Source organism: Dreissena polymorpha, chromosome 9 (genome assembly GCF_020536995.1).
Source record: "Dreissena polymorpha isolate Duluth1 chromosome 9, UMN_Dpol_1.0, whole genome shotgun sequence".
Lineage (NCBI taxonomy): Eukaryota > Metazoa > Mollusca > Bivalvia > Myida > Dreissenidae > Dreissena > Dreissena polymorpha.
Window position 1 is genome coordinate 7,873,329 of NC_068363.1, and position 18,403 is coordinate 7,891,731.

General features: G+C 33.4%; 1 pseudogene; it reads right to left on the reverse strand.

Annotated features, from left to right (window-relative positions):
• Positions 1–10,732: 10,732 nt before the first annotated feature.
• Positions 10,733–16,639, reverse strand: LOC127844743 (linear primary-alkylsulfatase-like; annotated as a pseudogene).
• Between the last annotated feature and the right edge of the window lie 1,764 nt (positions 16,640–18,403).

Below are 18,403 nucleotides of genomic sequence, written 5' to 3' on the forward strand. Positions count from 1 at the left end.
ATTTCTTTTTCTTTAAGTTTGACTACGTTTTACAAAACAATATAATAGTTTAAAATGTGATGTTTCTGTAAAATCGTTATTTTTGAATGGGAGATATCACACAGATTTTTATATTTACGTTTTATAACGGTTGCGTATATGTAAATATGACACAATGGGAGTTTAAACATGGCAAATAAATTTCTACAGCCATATCGATTGAAAAACTGTAACACATCGTACCTTTATACTATTTGCCTTATTTATCTTAAGTTTCTTCCTTCAGTCAATATGTTTTATGAATGCTTGTTAAACAGCTTTAATTAGGGTACAAAATCTAGAAGTATAGTAACAGCTGTCATACCAAACCATTATTCGTTAAGTAAGGACATATCTAGTATAACGACTCACCGCGGACACCAAAATGTGCATAAGCAATTGCACATTACCCGAAGTTGTCACGTTTATTCGTGTTTGTTGATTGTACGAAAACTTTGTGTCAATGTATCGGATCATTAGCCAGCAAAACATATTAGGCATTTTCAGATCATGTGAAGTTTTACTATTTTTATAAACTTACATTTTCATGAATTGCAGATGTTCAGAAGAATAATCGTAAAACTTGAATGCACATGTTTATGCGTTTACCGTCATAACTTTAAGTTTTCGAACGTTATAAAATAATTAAATAGTTTAATGTACAAACATTTAGGTACACACAAATATTCCAAGAAGTATATGTCCGAAAATTTAGAGACATCCCTTAAAATATAAATACTTCGTCGACGTTTTATTCCTTTATATGATGGCATTTGTCAAAATAATTGGATGTGCTAGTGAATACAACGCCATTAAGTATTAAATACTTCAAGATATGTTTAAACTTAATTTAAACGCATTGTATAGTGTTGCTGTTGTTTTACAGAAAGCGACCCTATGATTTATCTTTGACAACTAAGAACACAGATCAACATTGAATAGTATCTGTAGTATGACCCTACAACATCAATTAGAAAAAATCATATTGGCAGTATTGCCGAGGTGATACTCAACGAAAACTGTGAATATATTAAACACAACCTGATTCCTTACAACGATAATTGCGACTGAATAATCTCATTAAGCTTGCGGGTGAAATATTATCTATAACATATATCACGAATAAATGCCTACGAACCAAATTTAATGACCGTCCTTCCGTTGAAAAACATGTGTGCAATATATCAACGGATCGACGCAAATAGAAAGAATTTCGATGAAATGCAACAGTCCGAAAATGTATAGTCATTTTTATAAGGATAAAATCTTGGTGTCCAAATAATAAGAGTTTCACAATATAATTAATTTGCATAAATAGAGTGTCCGACAACTTACAGTACAGTAAGAATAAAATAAGCAGAATATGGCATCAATACGCTGCTAAGAATGAGGTCAGTGTCTTGAATATGTTGGTATAACACCGTTTTAGCGTTTTAAATCAAAGCACTATAAATATGACCGTATATTGCAGATATTAAATTTTATAATTTCAAATTGTTAACGTTTATGCGAGATATAACTTATCACAATATATTTATGTGTTGTTATTTTTGCCACGTGCATGAATTGGCATTCTTTAATTTTGAATATCAACGTCACATAGAAGACAAATTGTCCGAATTTGCATATAAATTGGATTGGACAGAATAAAATAGATAAATAAAGAGATCTAACTCCCGATTTTGACAGCTTATTATGATACCCATTGCTTCCGGCCTGTAGTTACTAAACAACAAGTGACAACTTGCATAAAATAGTGGTCAATTAGGTGAAACAGCCAATGATTTTTTGTTAAATAACTTATACCTAGAATACAAACTGAACTTTTGCTTGTATTTATTGCGGTTCTATTATTGTCGCATGATACGATATTTTTTTTTTTTTTTTTTTTTTTTTTTTTTTTTTTTTTTTGTATAAGTATATTTATTCACCAAATGACGATACAATTGCACACATTTTGACATAGCAATAAAAAAAAAAAATAGCAAAAAAAAAAAAAACATGCGATAAACATATCTGTCGAAATTTATAAACGAGACAGCAGCAAGCAATATTCATAATTACATACGGTTCGACAAATAGATCAAAGCATACAAATGCATGTTCTGGCAAAAAAAAAAAATTATGTTAAAAAGTTGTTCCAAATTGCTCGAAAAGTTTCTATTTGATCTTTATTGAAAGCAATTATCTCCTCAATGTTAAGCCTATTATGAAGATACGTGTTAAAATGATAAATATTGGGAATGGTGTTCTGATACTTATTTCTAAAAATATAAAATTTTGCCAACAATATGATAAAGTTAACAATATGTGATGTTTTGGAATGACCAACCGAAACGTTACAAAAGCTAATATGTTCATAATCAAAATTTGAAATGCTCGGCAAATTCGCAGTTTGTTCGATATACACTTTTACACTGTTCCAAAACTGTTGAATTATAGGACAATCCCAAAACATATGCATATTTGAATCTACTGACATGCTGCAAAAATCACACAAATTGGAATGTGTCAAACCACACTGCAGTAAATAACTATTGTTAGGAATAATTTGCATAATATATTTATACTGAAAAGTTCTTAGTTTGGTATCGTGGGTCAGTCTAAACGGTTGAGTAAACAGTTTATTCGTTTCAAATTCTTTATCAAAAATTAATTCCCATTTTGTAACTGCCTTGATTGGATTGATTTGCTTCGTCAGTACGAATTTTTGGTATACTAATTTGCAGATTTTAGTTGACTCTGTAATTGATGAAAGTAAATTTTCTGGTGGTTGATAAATTATGTTTTCAGTTTTCAGCTTTTCTATCCAATCTTGTGGCACACTTTTTATGAGACTATAGTATTTCAGAAAATCACTGTTATTTAACTCGTACAAGTTTTTTAATTGCTCAAAACTATAAAATTGCTTTATTCTATAGTCGTATATTTGTTCTACATGATTGAGTCCTTTAATATGCCAGCTTTTGTAGAAAAATAAACCCTGAGAGTTTTTTATAAAAGAGTTGTTCCAAATTATTTCTTTTCCTATAGTTGTGATGTTATTTTGAGCGTTAACCTTATTCCAGACCTTAAGTATCTTTTTTAAGAACACTGATCGAATTTTAAGTGTGTCTATATCGTCAGGTTTAATGTGATTTTTTAAAATGAAAAAATTTCCATAGCTTTCCAGAAAAGTACTGTATAATTTTGTTATTTTGGATTCCGGTTGATGTATAAATCGTTTAACCCAAGAAGCTTTGAGACCATCCACAAAGCTTTCTATGTCAATCATTTTTAAACCGCCATTTTTATATTCTTGTATAATTTGGTCACGTTTTATCCTGTCTGGTTTATCGTTCCATAAAAATTTGAACATAGTTGTTTTTAAAGTTTTAATTTTACTTTCATCTGGTCCTTCTAACACTGTAAATGGGTATATTAGTTTTGGCAATGCAAAAGTTTTGATTACTGTGATTTTTCCTATAAGTGAAAGATTCCATTTTTTCCATTTATGTAAACAGTGTTCAAATTCCAGAATTTTTTTACATATATTGTGTTCAGCCGTTAGATTAGTAGTGTTGAATATAGTTATCCCAAGTGTGGTCGCGCTTTCACATTCCCAATCAAATTTTTTATGTGGACAGAATTTTACATTTCTCCTCATAAGTGCACCTAGTTTCATTACAGAGCATTTATTGTTATTCAATTTTAAACCTGATATGGTTGCAAAATTGTCAAGGGTCATAATTAAATATTCAAATGATTTTTGACTGCCGTCAAGAAGAAAACATGCATCATCTGCAAATAATGTTTGTTTGAGTTCAATATTGCCTATGTAAATTCCTTTTATATTTGTATCATTTCTTATATAATTCGCTAATAATTCAATACATAAGATAAACAGATAGGGCGAAAGGGGGCAACCCTGCCTCACTCCCTTTTTGATGTCGAAGAATTCCGAGAAATAACCATTATTAATAACACTAGTTTTTGCATTACTATAAAACAGTTTCACCCACTTTAGTAGAGATTGGCTGAACCCCATGCCTTCTAAACATTTATACATAAAAGTATGGTCTAAACTATCAAAGGCTTTTTGAAAATCAGAGAAAAAGATCAATCCTGTTTCTTCGGCATCGTTTATTTTATCAATAACTTCATTCAGAATTCTTATGTTTTCTCCAATATATCTCCCTTTTATGAATCCCGTTTGATCTGTGTTTATTAGTTTTTGAAGAAAAGGTTTTATTCTATTAGCTACAGCTTTACTTGCAATTTTATAGTCAACATTTAACAAAGAGATTGGTCGCCAGTTATCAATAGATAGAATATCTTTATCTTTTTTAGGCAACAATGAAATAAGACCTTGTGTTTGAAGTTCGGTTAGAGTTCCTGTTTCAAAAGAATAATTTATTGAACTGATTAAGTATTGCTTTATGTCGGTCCAAAAAAGTTTATAAAATTCTGTTGTTATTCCATCTGAGCCTGGGCTTTTGTTATTTTTCATGTCTTTCAATGCTTGAGAGCATTCGTATTCTGATAAATGGTCGGGGTATTTTTCTCTATCATCGTTTGATAATTTTACAATATCTTGAAGAAATATGTCACTGTGTTCTTGGTCCAATGATACGATATTAAAAGTTCCTTATTAGGTTTGTAATTAAATAAATTGTTACTCACCATACGCATTCAATTTCCAGCATTGTCTTTCAATCCACATATAATTTAAAGATGATACGCATACATTATTTGATTAATACATTGGCGTATACACAACAAAAGCTCATTTTGTTAATTAGGCATTATCCACCTTCAAAAACCACATTGTAAAATAGTTCATCTATCTAGAGCAAGTAAGCCACATCTTTGGAAATGTATGAACGGCTTTAGCACGGTAAATAGTTTTTCGGTATTTATTGTACGAAACGCGCACAGCACAGTGAAGTGTTTAGTCATTGTTTCGTTGCAACTCACAATTGAGATAAATTATAAATTGGTTTCAACAGCTTTCACCATGGCAGACAGACGGAAAAACCATACGGTATGCCCGTATCTGGAAGAATCCAACGCCTTAATACTGTCTTAGACAGGTTAACTGACAACATATGCTGAGCATGGACTTTGTATTTACACATTTACTAAATTGAGAAACCGTTGGTCGTTTTTACATACTCCATGATGAATTGACAAGTTGTAAAGATTAAATAAAATAAAAAAATTGACAAAAGACATATTGTATAATTTCAATTATAATTTCAGAAAAAGCTCAATATTTTTTTTACTGTAGTCACGTTTCGTAGAATAATGACTAGTTGCGTAACCATTTGATAGATCAATGTGCGATGCTTATAAACACACATAATACATGTGCACTTGGAATTACAATTTAACAAAACTAAAGTATATATTTGTTCACGTTTAAAAGAAGATTTTAAGCCCAAAACATGTTTTTCTAGTATAATCTATGTAACACGAGCAACCATAAAACATGCCCCACCGATTAGGAGTTTGGTATAGCCGCACAACCCGACACGAGACTATGGCTGAATGAATATAGATTTATTTCATTAAAAGAAGGAAACGTACACAATTGTAAATAAACATTAACAATTAATTAAATGAACATTCTGACAAAAAATATGAGACTAAGTTAGCATAAATTTTGTCAAGAACAAGTTTTTTGAAAAATTAAAATTGCGATTTTGAACAACTAATAAGACTAATGGTATCTATTTATTGTTATACCTTTTCGCAAAAAGAAAAAGGTAAACAATGCAAATTTACCGTTTTTCGGTGTAAATATGGGAATTACAAGAGAGAGATTTACCAACCAATATAAAAATATATTACTGACTATAATGTATTATGTAAATAATTTTAGACTCTTCAAACCAGGTCGAACTAAAAAATCATATATATCTGAAGTTGTTTTGAGTGTTCTCTTTACTGGCATCCCTCTGTCTCTCGAGTACCTTTAGATAATTAACATACCTGTTCACCTGATGGCATAATAAAGTGCTTAAACTGGAAACTCCTGAAAACGCAATAACACTTGCTATTGGGTAACTATACAATAATGACCTGTCACATAAAAGATGAAACATATTCCAAAATCCAAAACAGGTGTTCATTGGAAAAGCCATCAAATGAATTGCATAGTACAAAACTTACATTACCAAAGGGAAATTGCCAATTGCTTAAAACAATGAAAAAAATGCAATACGACGGATACGTGCTTGGGGAAGTTACAGTTCTGATGATCTGCTGGTAACCTTGCGAATATTCGGGATTTAAATAGGAAATAAATACAAGCGTACTTTCTTTTGTTATATTTTATTGCAGCATGGTTTGAATTGTGATGCTTCGAAGTTACATTTTATTTACACAATTGTTATGCTTTGGATTAACGTTTTCAATGCGTTTACCCTGGTTATATGTGTTGGTATTTCTGTCCTGTGTTTTGTTCTGTGTCTTAATGAAAGCTACTGGTCACTTGTCTAAATAATGGGAGCTTTGAGTGATGATAAGAATGTTCTCTTGCTGATGCAGCTGGAGTTTCACTTTGTTTACAGTATATTTTAACTTAAAAGAGTGATTAAAGCTAGGGCCTGCGCCTTTAAAGGTTTATGCAAAGTATCGAAGCGTTAAACCTGTAAATGGCTAGTACTTCACACTAAGCCCATAATCAATAACAACACACGTAAGTGTGAGAACACATTAACGTCACAGTCTCTTAATTAAAACTAACGCAGAAAAAACGCTGATTTAATTTTCATTTAATTATATTTTTTTAAGAAAGAACAGAGCAGCATAATTATACATTTTAGGCATTATAGAATTAAATAAGTACCAGTATCAATTAATGTCCTTCTTTGTTTTCATTATTAGAGAACACATACTCTTCTTTTACAAAGTCCCGACCATCGCAATGCATCACAGGAAGAAGTAGTAAAACCGGGTTAAATATGCCCATTAGTGTAATTTGGATGAAAATACATAGTTCTTATATTCAAAATAATTATATAAAACTAGAACCCGTTTTAAAGCAGTTGAAAGGAAACGTCGCGGGTGTGGAGAAAAACTTCTGGTGAAAGGCGAAAACACCAAAAAACCGGCAGACTGGAAGAATTTTCTCACAAAGGCCGAAAACAAGCAACAACTTGTGAAGATTATGTGCAAGTCATTTGAGAGCGATGAATATGCAAATAAACAAGAGGACAGGAAAGTGATTCTGGTTTGTGAAGGAGAAGCCTTTCTGTTCATGGCAAGAGATGGAGAAACCACTGAAAAAAACACTTATTGAATACCTAAAATCAATACAAGAGGAAACCGACACTTGCGTAATTATGTATGCCCTGTATGGGAAAGAACAGGGTAACAACACTATTCAAATTCGAACCCCTGCGATAACATATTCTTCATAATTTTGTACTAAATTCAATTATTTAACGGTCGCAAGATAATTTTTGACACTGGTGCTGGCAATCATAGAGAACTATTTGACAAGAATGAAATAGCTATGTGATTAACTGACGAGTTCAGATCAGCACTTTTAGGTATACATGCATACCGCGGTTGTGACACGACAAGCGCTTTCAAAGGAAAGGGGCATATCAAACCTATTAAGTTAATGAAAAAAAGGCCACGAACCGTTGCTCAAATGGCTGCTTTAGGAAATACCTGGACTGTTGCAGACGAAGTAGTGGATGAATTGGATATATTCACGTGTGTCATGTATGGAAATGCTAGAACCGACTCGGTATATAAATTGCGTTTTTTTTTAATAAAGGAGGTCTGTGATGATAGCCCAAATGCGTCAAAAAATGTAGATTTGTCAGTGTTGCCTCCCTGTTAGCAAAGTCTCCTGCAACACATCCGTAGAGTGAATTATCAAGTTGGCATATGGAAAAGGTCACACATACCCGATCAAGATATACCACTTGCAACGGAAGGACATGGATGGACAAAAACGCACATACAGGCCTGATTGAACCTCTATGGATTGATGGAGATATATTCCCGTCTCAAATTGTTGATGTATTGGACGACATGGCAAATGCAATTGAAGAAGATAATGACACTGATGAGGGTGATACTGAAACGGAAAGAGTTGGCGATGAAGACAGTTAAACAGCATACACAAAATGTTTTTAAATTAAAAGAACAAGTAAAAGCAGCAATGAGCAACTAAATAACTTATAGGAAGAGACTATGTTATTTTCCTTGTTTTTTATGTTTACCCCACCCACTTTTCGGGGCATGTTAAATCTATTTAGCTTCAAGAAATGTCCTTTATATTGCTCTTTTTGAATGTCTGCAAGTAGTGGCCTATGCTGACATTCACATATTTTACTAAAAACAATATATGCTTAAAATATTTCAGTCTATATTGTGATATTTGTCTATTTTTGCCGATTTTGTGAGTTTCTCATTAATATTTATGAATATGCAAATGAAATAGATATATAATTAGGTCTTTAAAATAACGCACAATGTGTAGCCTTTGTTTAAACACTAATTTGTTTGTATTACGATAAGATATAATATAAAAATGATGTGATATAGTTGCCCTGGTCCGTTTCCCAATTTTGAGTAGCGGTTGCCATGAAAACTGGTTGATATCAACACTTTCAATTGAGTTTATCTTTGAGGACAAGTGCAAACATTTACTTACATTTGTTACTGAACAACTTGGTATATGTGAACATTTATCCCAGGGGAGGCTCCTAGGACATGGCCTATTATTGTATACTATTTGTACTTTTCTAAAACATTTTGCAGATCTGTTCATTAGACACAATGACTTCTTGCAAAAGCGAATAAATATATAGCTGTCTGTTCATGTGTTGTCTAAGAGCTGTTTACCCAACAATAATAGAAACATCATAGACAGATAAAAGACTCTAGATAATTAACTGATATGCAAGTATAATTAAGTTTTACGAAAAGTTCCTTTCAAGCGATATTTATGTAGATGTTTATCAACAACTTTTAGCTTCCATTTAGGTTTCCTCTAATTAACGCGATTGTTTCACAACTTTACTTCAAAAGGGCCAGTGCGAAATCCAATTAACCAGTAACGATACATAATATTTAAAACCCAGAGTTATTGAAATAAATATCCTTCTTTTAATAATGAATACTTCGAGAAAAACTACATTTTTAAAAATCATTTACTCCTTCACATAATCTTGCATTGCGAACTAACATTAAAACATATATGTCATAGGAAGGTCTTTTCGCAATAAAACCATCTAAAAAAGGAAAAATTTAACAATGAAAAAAATAAAATCATCACGTTTGTCACAGAGACTAGTTTGAACTTTGTTCTAGCTGATAATAAGGTGTGAATCTAGAAATGCATCATCAATACTTGGCGAATTAGATGTATGTAAGAGAAATGCTCTGAGAAAAACTGTTAATTAATTGATCAATATGTGTGTTATTAATCTATATTAAGCATATCGTCAATATATGTACTGGTTTTGTTAAAGCTTTGAATGAATTAAATTGATTGTCTTTGGAAAAACTACGCATTACATCGCTTTCATTGTAGAATAAAATTAAATATGTTGTAGGTGGTTCTTAGTCATTGCCGAGTCCACACAATCAGGGAAGACCCTTTTCATTTTTATTGAACGTTTGTTGTCAGCGAAAATCACGTTAAGGCGTCATTTCTGATTCGCCTGTTCGGATAACACAGGCTAATCTGAAACGACACTAATCGCACATGAAAAAAAACGTTTCCCGGAAAAAGCCCCATTTTCCCGGAGCGATGCTCAAATCTTTTCAATCGGCGTATAAGATATAAAAATCACATGTAATTCTATTTTATGTTTTCATTCTTTCCAATTTTTGAAAGAATTGTAGAATTATTATTTAATGACCAAATTTAGTTAATGTTTTTAAGTATATTTTACATGTATATATAAGCATTTAATTATGATTTCAATAAAACACAACACAAAATAATTGGTTTTCATCAGTAATGGTTTAAGCATGATGCATGTATTGCTTTTAATTGAATAATACCCGTTTCTAAGTAGTATATAGTTTATTATTGTAATTTCGACAAGCTTCCGCAATTGGAAACTCTACTTGCGGTAATGTTGCGCTCTACGGACGGGCATTTAAAGAATGTAGCATTATACCAAAACTTTAAATGAATCCGCAGTCACCAGTGAATAACCGTCATAAGAAGACAGGCGTCTGAATAGCGTACATTGTCTTTTATCGCATTCTAAGAAACAATTAAAAGTTTTTGTATTTAATATCCCTGTCAAAGCATCCCATTAATGACTTGAGAGCAAGAATTCCGCCTTCTATGGAGATTTCCCCCGTAGTAAGCATCACCACGGCACTAGATTCGCCTGTCAGGATCTGCTTCCAAGATGAAACACTCGAAGAAACTTTTATATCTCAGGTATGTGGCACCTCATGGCGGATAATTACAACGCCATTTCTGAACCGAACGTAGTTGTGTGATACAGGATCGTGAAAAAGGAAATAAACGATCTCGTTTCGTGTTTCACATTCCTCGGCACGAAATATAGTTGGGAATGCGGACAGTGGATATTTAAGTGGGAATTCCGAAATAAGCGCCAATTTTGCTGCACCAGGCGAAGTCAATTTCAAACCTGAAGCAATCTTCATAGCCGAAGTAAGATAATAACTGAGTCCGTTGTAACTGGGCTGTCATGAACGAAACTTGATTAAGGCCTCAACTCTAAGGTCATTCGCCTTCATTTTTAAGAGCCTTTTTTGCTGCATCCAAAATTCCATCCTTACCTATTAGTTCAAACATCCGGTCTGCGCGTTCACCCCGGGTAAGCGGATCTAAATCAACAGGATCGCCGCTAAACCAACCTTCATAATACGTAAACACGGATTTTGCTGACCATTTAACGGTGCCATAGAACTCACGAAGGTATGGATTCTTTGCTAGTTTTACAGGTAGCTTTAGCATATTTCCGATTTTCATCAGCGGTGTATCAGTAGTTGATCAGCCACCTCGGCGTGTCAAATTACTGCCCGAGTATGACTAGGCACCAGCATGGCGGGCTGTAAATCAATAATCTTATCGAGAGCTGGACCCACTGCATTAATTCTCTGCTGCTGGTACCGCGGATGGCATATAGCTTGGGGACAGGCCTTGTACAGGTCGTCAGCGCACAGGAATGCTTTCTCGCTGGGTATCCATACGCCAATCTGATCATCTGTCTCTCCAGGGATATGAACGAATCTCAATGGAAGTCCAACAAATATGTATATTCATATATTCAGAAAATCATATTATCGTTATTATCCGTTCATTTTATGACTATTCAATATACCTTTAAAATCGTCATTTATATGCGCGATACAGAATATCGACACTAACTGATATTTATGTATTTATTTTAAATAGTTTTAGTATTTGCATGATTTTGATGATTTTAACATCTCAATGAACGTATACCCGCTATAACGGCATTCTCCCCGTCGCCTTTAATAAACGTGTCTGGGTACTTTATGGCCAATGTCGAAGACCCGTCCCCATATCTTAGACTGATCCCAATACCAGAGGACATATGGTCAGGCAGGAACACCCCGAACTGTCGCATTGATTGGGCGTAGTGCGCCTGATTCCGTCCATAAAAGTACTGCCCGAAGCCTTTGGTGATGGACTCATGTGCCCACACTCGCGGTGGTATGCTAAGATCTTCGATAAACGCCTGCATATGACATGAGATCAGGATCAAAATAAAGCCATACCTATGCGTATTTGAGAATGTACACTTATCTCCGTATATATTAGGAATTAAAAGCAACTTTACAAGAACTTGTTCCAAATTGACAAAAGGACGATTTTCAAATTAACTGTCAAAGATTTAAACAAGAATACACATATAATTTTAAAACAAATAAAACTAAAACTCATCATCATCATCATCATCATCATCATCATCATCATCATCATCATCATCATCATCATCATCATCATCATCATCATCATCATCATCATCATCATCATCATCATCATCACCACCACCACCATCATCAGCATCATCATCATCATCATCATCATCATCATCATCATCATCATCATCATCATCATCATCATCATCATCATCATCATCATCATCATCATCATCCTCATCATCATCATCGTCATTATTATTATTATTATTATTATTATTATTATTATTATTATTATTATTATTATTATTATTATTATTATTATAACTTTTGCTCCGTATGTGTGATCTGAGTGGCTGTGCGTGTAGACGATGTCAGTGATTGGCTTCGTAATTTTCCGAAACTCGGCGAGAATTTTCGCTGCGGCTTCGTAACTTTCCGTCACATCCACGATGACAACACCATCAGGAGCAATTATCATTATTCAATTCGCTAGAGCGAATCCTATTCCCATATAGATATTGTATGAGACCTGAAATTAATAATAAGCGTAATTACCCATAGAAATGTGTAGCATGATATTGCGCAAAGTTGTGTCTGTTTTATGTTTGTCTGTCTTTCTGTCGAACTATTTGCTCGTCGGTCGGTATTGATTCGTAGATTGAGGTTTAGGTTGATTACTGCCTGTTGGTCAGATCGTATTATTTCCGTTCGATTCTCAGTTTGTGCGGTGTGTTTTGTTAAATCTATATGTTTGTACGGTCTTACATTCGTACGTTCCGTTTACTTGTTTTATCTGTGCCATGTGATTAAGACTTAATGAGCAACGATTGATCATGTGACAGTTTATGCCTTACTCTCATCATATCGTCATGTACGTGTTTTTATGTACATGCTGCTATAGCTTAGCGCACATTTTAACTTGTTCAATAAGGGATTTAAGTTGAAACTAATTCATTACCTCGTCACTTTATCCACAGTAATGTAATATACTTCCAATGACAACGTTGTTTTCTTACTCGATCACTTGAAGAGTTTGATTCAAACGTGTTTTACTACTTGTTTTATCAGAGAATCAAGCTGTGTGAACAAAACACATTCACGTTATGGTTATGTATACATGATGACACGGGTACCACATTAATTCTGATCAATCCATTTAATCTACATGACAGCATTTCAGCGTTAGCAAAAAAAAAGAGTAACGATACTTTTTTATCCAAGTTCTTACGATAATTTTTTTCCTATAAATATTAAACCAGATATTCACAATACAGCTATTTATTAATTCTGATCAATCCATTTAATCTTCATGACAGCATTGCAGTGTACGCAAAATAATTTGAGTAACGATCCTTTTTTATCCAAGTTCTAACGATAATTTTTTCCTATAAATATTAAACCTGATATTCACCAAACAGCTATTGAACGCATGGTGCATTGATATGAATACCAACATGTGCTACGTCAATCTTTATATAAAATAATAACCTCAACATCAATGTTGCAAAATCTATTGAAAATGTTTTAAAATACATCGTTTCGTCGCTACCTGGTTCTAAACGTGGGCAACAAGAAATGCCATATAGCCTCATAATGAGCAAAGTGAGACAGTAGTAATGTTTAGCTATTATATCAGCTAAGTGAGACAGTAGTAATGTTTAGCTATCATATGAGCCGCAACTCTGGGAAAACGCGCCTTAATGCATGTGAGTAAAATGTCGTCGCAGATTAGCCTGTGCAGTCCGCACATTCTAATCATGGCCGACACTTTTTATGTGTTTTGATAAGTGTATTTCATTTTTCAGTCTGTATTTCTTTAACAGACGTTTTTTTAAATATCCAATTGGTTTGTTGAATGAGTTTACTTTCTCATAATTGAATTGTTATCCTGAACAACTTCGCATAAGTCTTTGTGTTAAAAACTGTCATTCCATTTCATGCACTGGTCTTACCTTCACTATTTCCTTTACGTCAAATTCCTTTGCGTGCTCCTTTATGTTATCTAGTGTGTTGTAAACAGTCTCCAATTTCCTTCGAAACAACTCACGTGAATTAATAGTTTTTTTCATTGTCATCATTCTATGTCGATGTTGTCGCACATGCACTCAAAGGAAAATATGCAAGAATAAATGTCATTCATTTAATTAACGGTTGGCACACTCGTTCCTATTGAAATAATATAATAAGGTTAACTTAGGTTAACTGTTTTTGTTTATCAATAATAAAATTCTCTATGTTTCGAAAATAAGTTACTTTATTCAGTTGTATAGAAACATGTGTAATACAATGTAGGTTTATTTTGTTACAGTACTTTCAACAAACCAAATACGGTTTCTAAATGGCAGTTCGTGGTGAAATTTTAAAGACCAAATGTACTTGCTACTTTTTTCATTTTATTATGCCTCGCAAATTTACAGATCTATCGCTTTGTTTAACCGCCGAAAATTGGGGAGTTTAACTCAGTTATATTGAAATGTTTTGTCTGGCAATGCATTTTGATTTTTAATGTGGTGTTATGATGCTATGTTTTATTTACACAGAATATTAGGCGCCCTATGACTAGGTATATACAGTGATTAGCTTTTCGGTGACCTTCCAAAGCTGATACCTTATCTTGGATGATTAACGTGTGTCGTGATCACTTGAGCTGAGTTTAAATCGGGCGATTGGTCGCTTGCATTGAATAAAAGGGCCTCATAAAGATGATAGTCCTTGTCTCCGTTTGATGCAACTTGAGTGTAACGTTGGTTATATTAAATATACATTTTGCAGACCTTCACACTGAAAACCTTTAAAACAGTAATACCATAAAACCTACGTAGCCGCAAATAATCTATTCATGTATTGAGAGTTAAAACCAAAGACCATGAAATCTTATTTAAAATTCATTTGCAACAACTCAAACAATATCAACTAAAATTAGAAACAATTAATGTATTCATACATTTGAAATTGAAAGCCCCAGGCCATGAAATCTTATTCAATTCATCGGCATTGGATAATCGTCATTAATAACATTTAGAATGTAAATATATCTACTAACGATTTTCTACTTTTGAAACGAAATATGTTACATTATAAGTTGGACAACAAATGATATAAAAATAATAAACATTGCTGTTGCGATTTACTATAGAGACATCCCCTATAGCGAACAGAACATATTATCAATGTTAACAAAGCATTACTAGCGTGTCGATTTTAATGCAGTTTTTGCATTTTGATCGGTAAGATTTCCACAAGAATCCATTTCTTCTAGGTATAATATTTGATTACATGTTTTTGGACAATTGCTAACAAACAGTTATTGTGTTTTTAAAACGATTAGTGTCAAAGTTATCGCAGACTATGCGAATCTATTCAATTGTTATCTCGTTCAGTCTTGATCCAAACATATTAGCAGAGTACAGCACATTGGACGAAGTCCTTGGAGCACTGTTCGAGACAGGCGGCTTTAACGTTCTCAAAGAAGTAAAACTTGGCAGTACATTTCTCGTCACACAACTGTACCTGGTTCAGGATCTTGCTGCACTGGCAACCGTACGACCCGCTAAAATATATAGAGTAAAATATTATATCAGTAATGCGAATAGAGATTATTTGTAAGTTTTCCTTACTTAAAATATTTTAATTATTTAAAATGGCGAAGTCGGTGCCTACCCAATCTTACGAATATCGATTAATTTGAAGACCCGATATATTCGGAACCGATATTTCAAAAGTCCAATATTCCGAGGGCCCGATATTCAGAAAAATGTACTTGTTTAGTGATATTTATGAAAAATGTTTTCGTTTTATTTTAATCATGAGATGCAGACGAAGCCACACACTGTGCCTACACATAGACTCATTGCGCTTCCAATTTATGTTAAAAAAAAACGTTTTCGCTTATGTATGGCGCATGGCGCACCAAAGGTCTCGAAACTTCAACTTCTGCTGCAGCAGAAAAAATGCATTTAAATGCCATTCGAGCAGCAAATTACTGCTTGCGCAGCATATTTTCTGCTTCGGCAGTATCTAGATGCTGCTCGACCAGCATTTATTTTTAGAATAAGCCCTTAAACCCGTCAACCAACAATCAAATTTGAGCTTACAAACGGACGACATAAGCTACCTCTATGGAAACGAAATAGATCTGTCAATAACTTTAGAAAAAAACTGCAACAAACTCATACTCTGTGTTTGAATCAATTATTATTAAATTCTCATCCTTTTTTCGTAGTTGTTCATTAAATAATAACTAAGCTGTAAAATCTATAAGTCATGTAGGAACATGCCAATTTGGTTGAACAATTGCTCCAACGTTACATGATTTATGCCAGTGTGTTATCTGATTCTGATTGGCTGATGCCATAATCTAAAATTAAATTTTGGTCGAGCTTGTTGTTTTTGTTTCCAAATAAATCTGGCCTTTATAAGACCTCATATTGGCAGTCAATTACACGAAGTTTTTTCTTGCCGTACTAAAAGTAAAAGAGACTTTGCATAAACTAGTACATATTAATGGAAGTGCGTGAATAAACAATCATATGTTTATTGCAATTATTTTGTGATAACGATTTCTTTATGACATATATCATCATTACCATAAACGTGTAACTCGTAGTCTGAGAATGAATTGGTTATAGATGATGTTAATGATATTGGATAAGTCCTTCATACAAGAATAGTTTGTGATGATAGGCGACTGCACATACCTAGCAGGGAAGGGGGACTTGTCGAACGATGGGAATGCCATGGCGTTGTATGTAGCCATAACTACGACACACACCAACGCGACGAACATTGCAGTTTTCGGCATCTGCAATAAGCACAGAAATTTGTAACATGTTCTCATAATACTGTTTTTAAATTGTGTAGTGCGTTTGAAAAAACCATTTTAAACCAAAGTTTGTCAAAATAGTTGTTATATTCACGCTATAATGTTTCAGTTGAACGTGAGATATTATTTAAGGAAGAAAGAACGTAGTATAATGACAAATAAATATGCACAACTTTATACTATATTCAGCAATTCATTCAAACTTGCTAGTTGTGCGTTTAAAAGCGCAAAAAGTACATCGTCGGATAGGCTTGTAATGATGATGTTACTTTTCAAAAAAGAGTAACCGTTTGAACATCGGATTATAAACATTCGGCAAAATAATGCACGTTTGACTTCAGTCCGCTAAAGTATTCAAGTACTTTGTCCGACACCTTTGTTTATTCTGACAAACCGTAAGAAATTATATGCCGGAAAGGGTAAAAAGTAAGCATTTTGAACATGCGTTAATACGTGATTTCATAAACCAATCCAATTTTAAATTAAATCGTGCAATCGTACTTTTCTATCCACAAGCAGACTGACACACGTCAATTGCGATTCCAGTATAACCAACTGTAAACAACGAATCATTACATATTGTACACTATACACTCTTCAAATTTAATAGCACTAAATTAAGCAGACACGGTTTTTGTCAATGTGTTATTAACTGACAAATATATTGTTTATTTTAGTATATAACTCAATTTGAACTGTGCTGCTACGAGGATACACTTTTTTTACATATGTGTTAATGTTTTTATAATGTCTGGGCTAATTGTGAGGTAAGGCATGCTTTAACACGGTTTAGGCCCCAAATTATCCTATTTAATATTTACCGCTTTTGGACGGGGATCCAAGCTTTAATCATTAGTTTATGCCTAAGTTCGTACTGTATGTATTGTTTTCTATTATTGGTAAATGACATTTAATTAACAACAATATTATACGTGATTTCCTTTCCTTCCATGAAGCATCACAACAAAGTATTTAAATCCATTATTTACTACGTGACAATCAATAAGGATGTGCGACTTTTGGTGACAATCTGGATCATATTGCAATATCTAGGAATTCTTGTTTGCACGATATCAATATTGGTAAACCGTTTAGAGAATAAAAGAGGCAGAATACAATACAACTTCATTTCACAGAGCATCACGGAGTTGTGAAATTATTATAAGATTATATCGCCATATTCTAATTTCAATGTCTCTTTGTACCTTTTTTCACCAAGGGGGCGATATTGAGATGCCGTTATTTCTTATCACAATTCGAATACATTCGAAACAATGAGATTCACTGTATCTCAGTGGGTAGGTCTAACATGTATTTTGCAATAATTACTGAACACTTGGGTATATTTTTTTCAAACTGGTTGAAACAGGTAAATTATTATGTAGTCATAAGAGCATAATTAAATGACACATTTAACCCATTTTTGCCTAGCGTCTAGAAAAAAAGGCCTTCGCAAACAGCGTAGACCCAGATGAGACGCCGCATGATGCGGCGTCTCATCAGGGTCTGAGCTGTTTGCTTAAAGAAATTTCTGTAAGAAATATTCTAATTATTGAAATAAATATACTAGACATCCCTAATTATGGAAATAAATTGATCCAATTTACAAGGATGGGAGAGTCCACTAGGCATAAATGGGTTAGCGACAACGCTTATCCGTACAATTATAGGTTGGTGAAT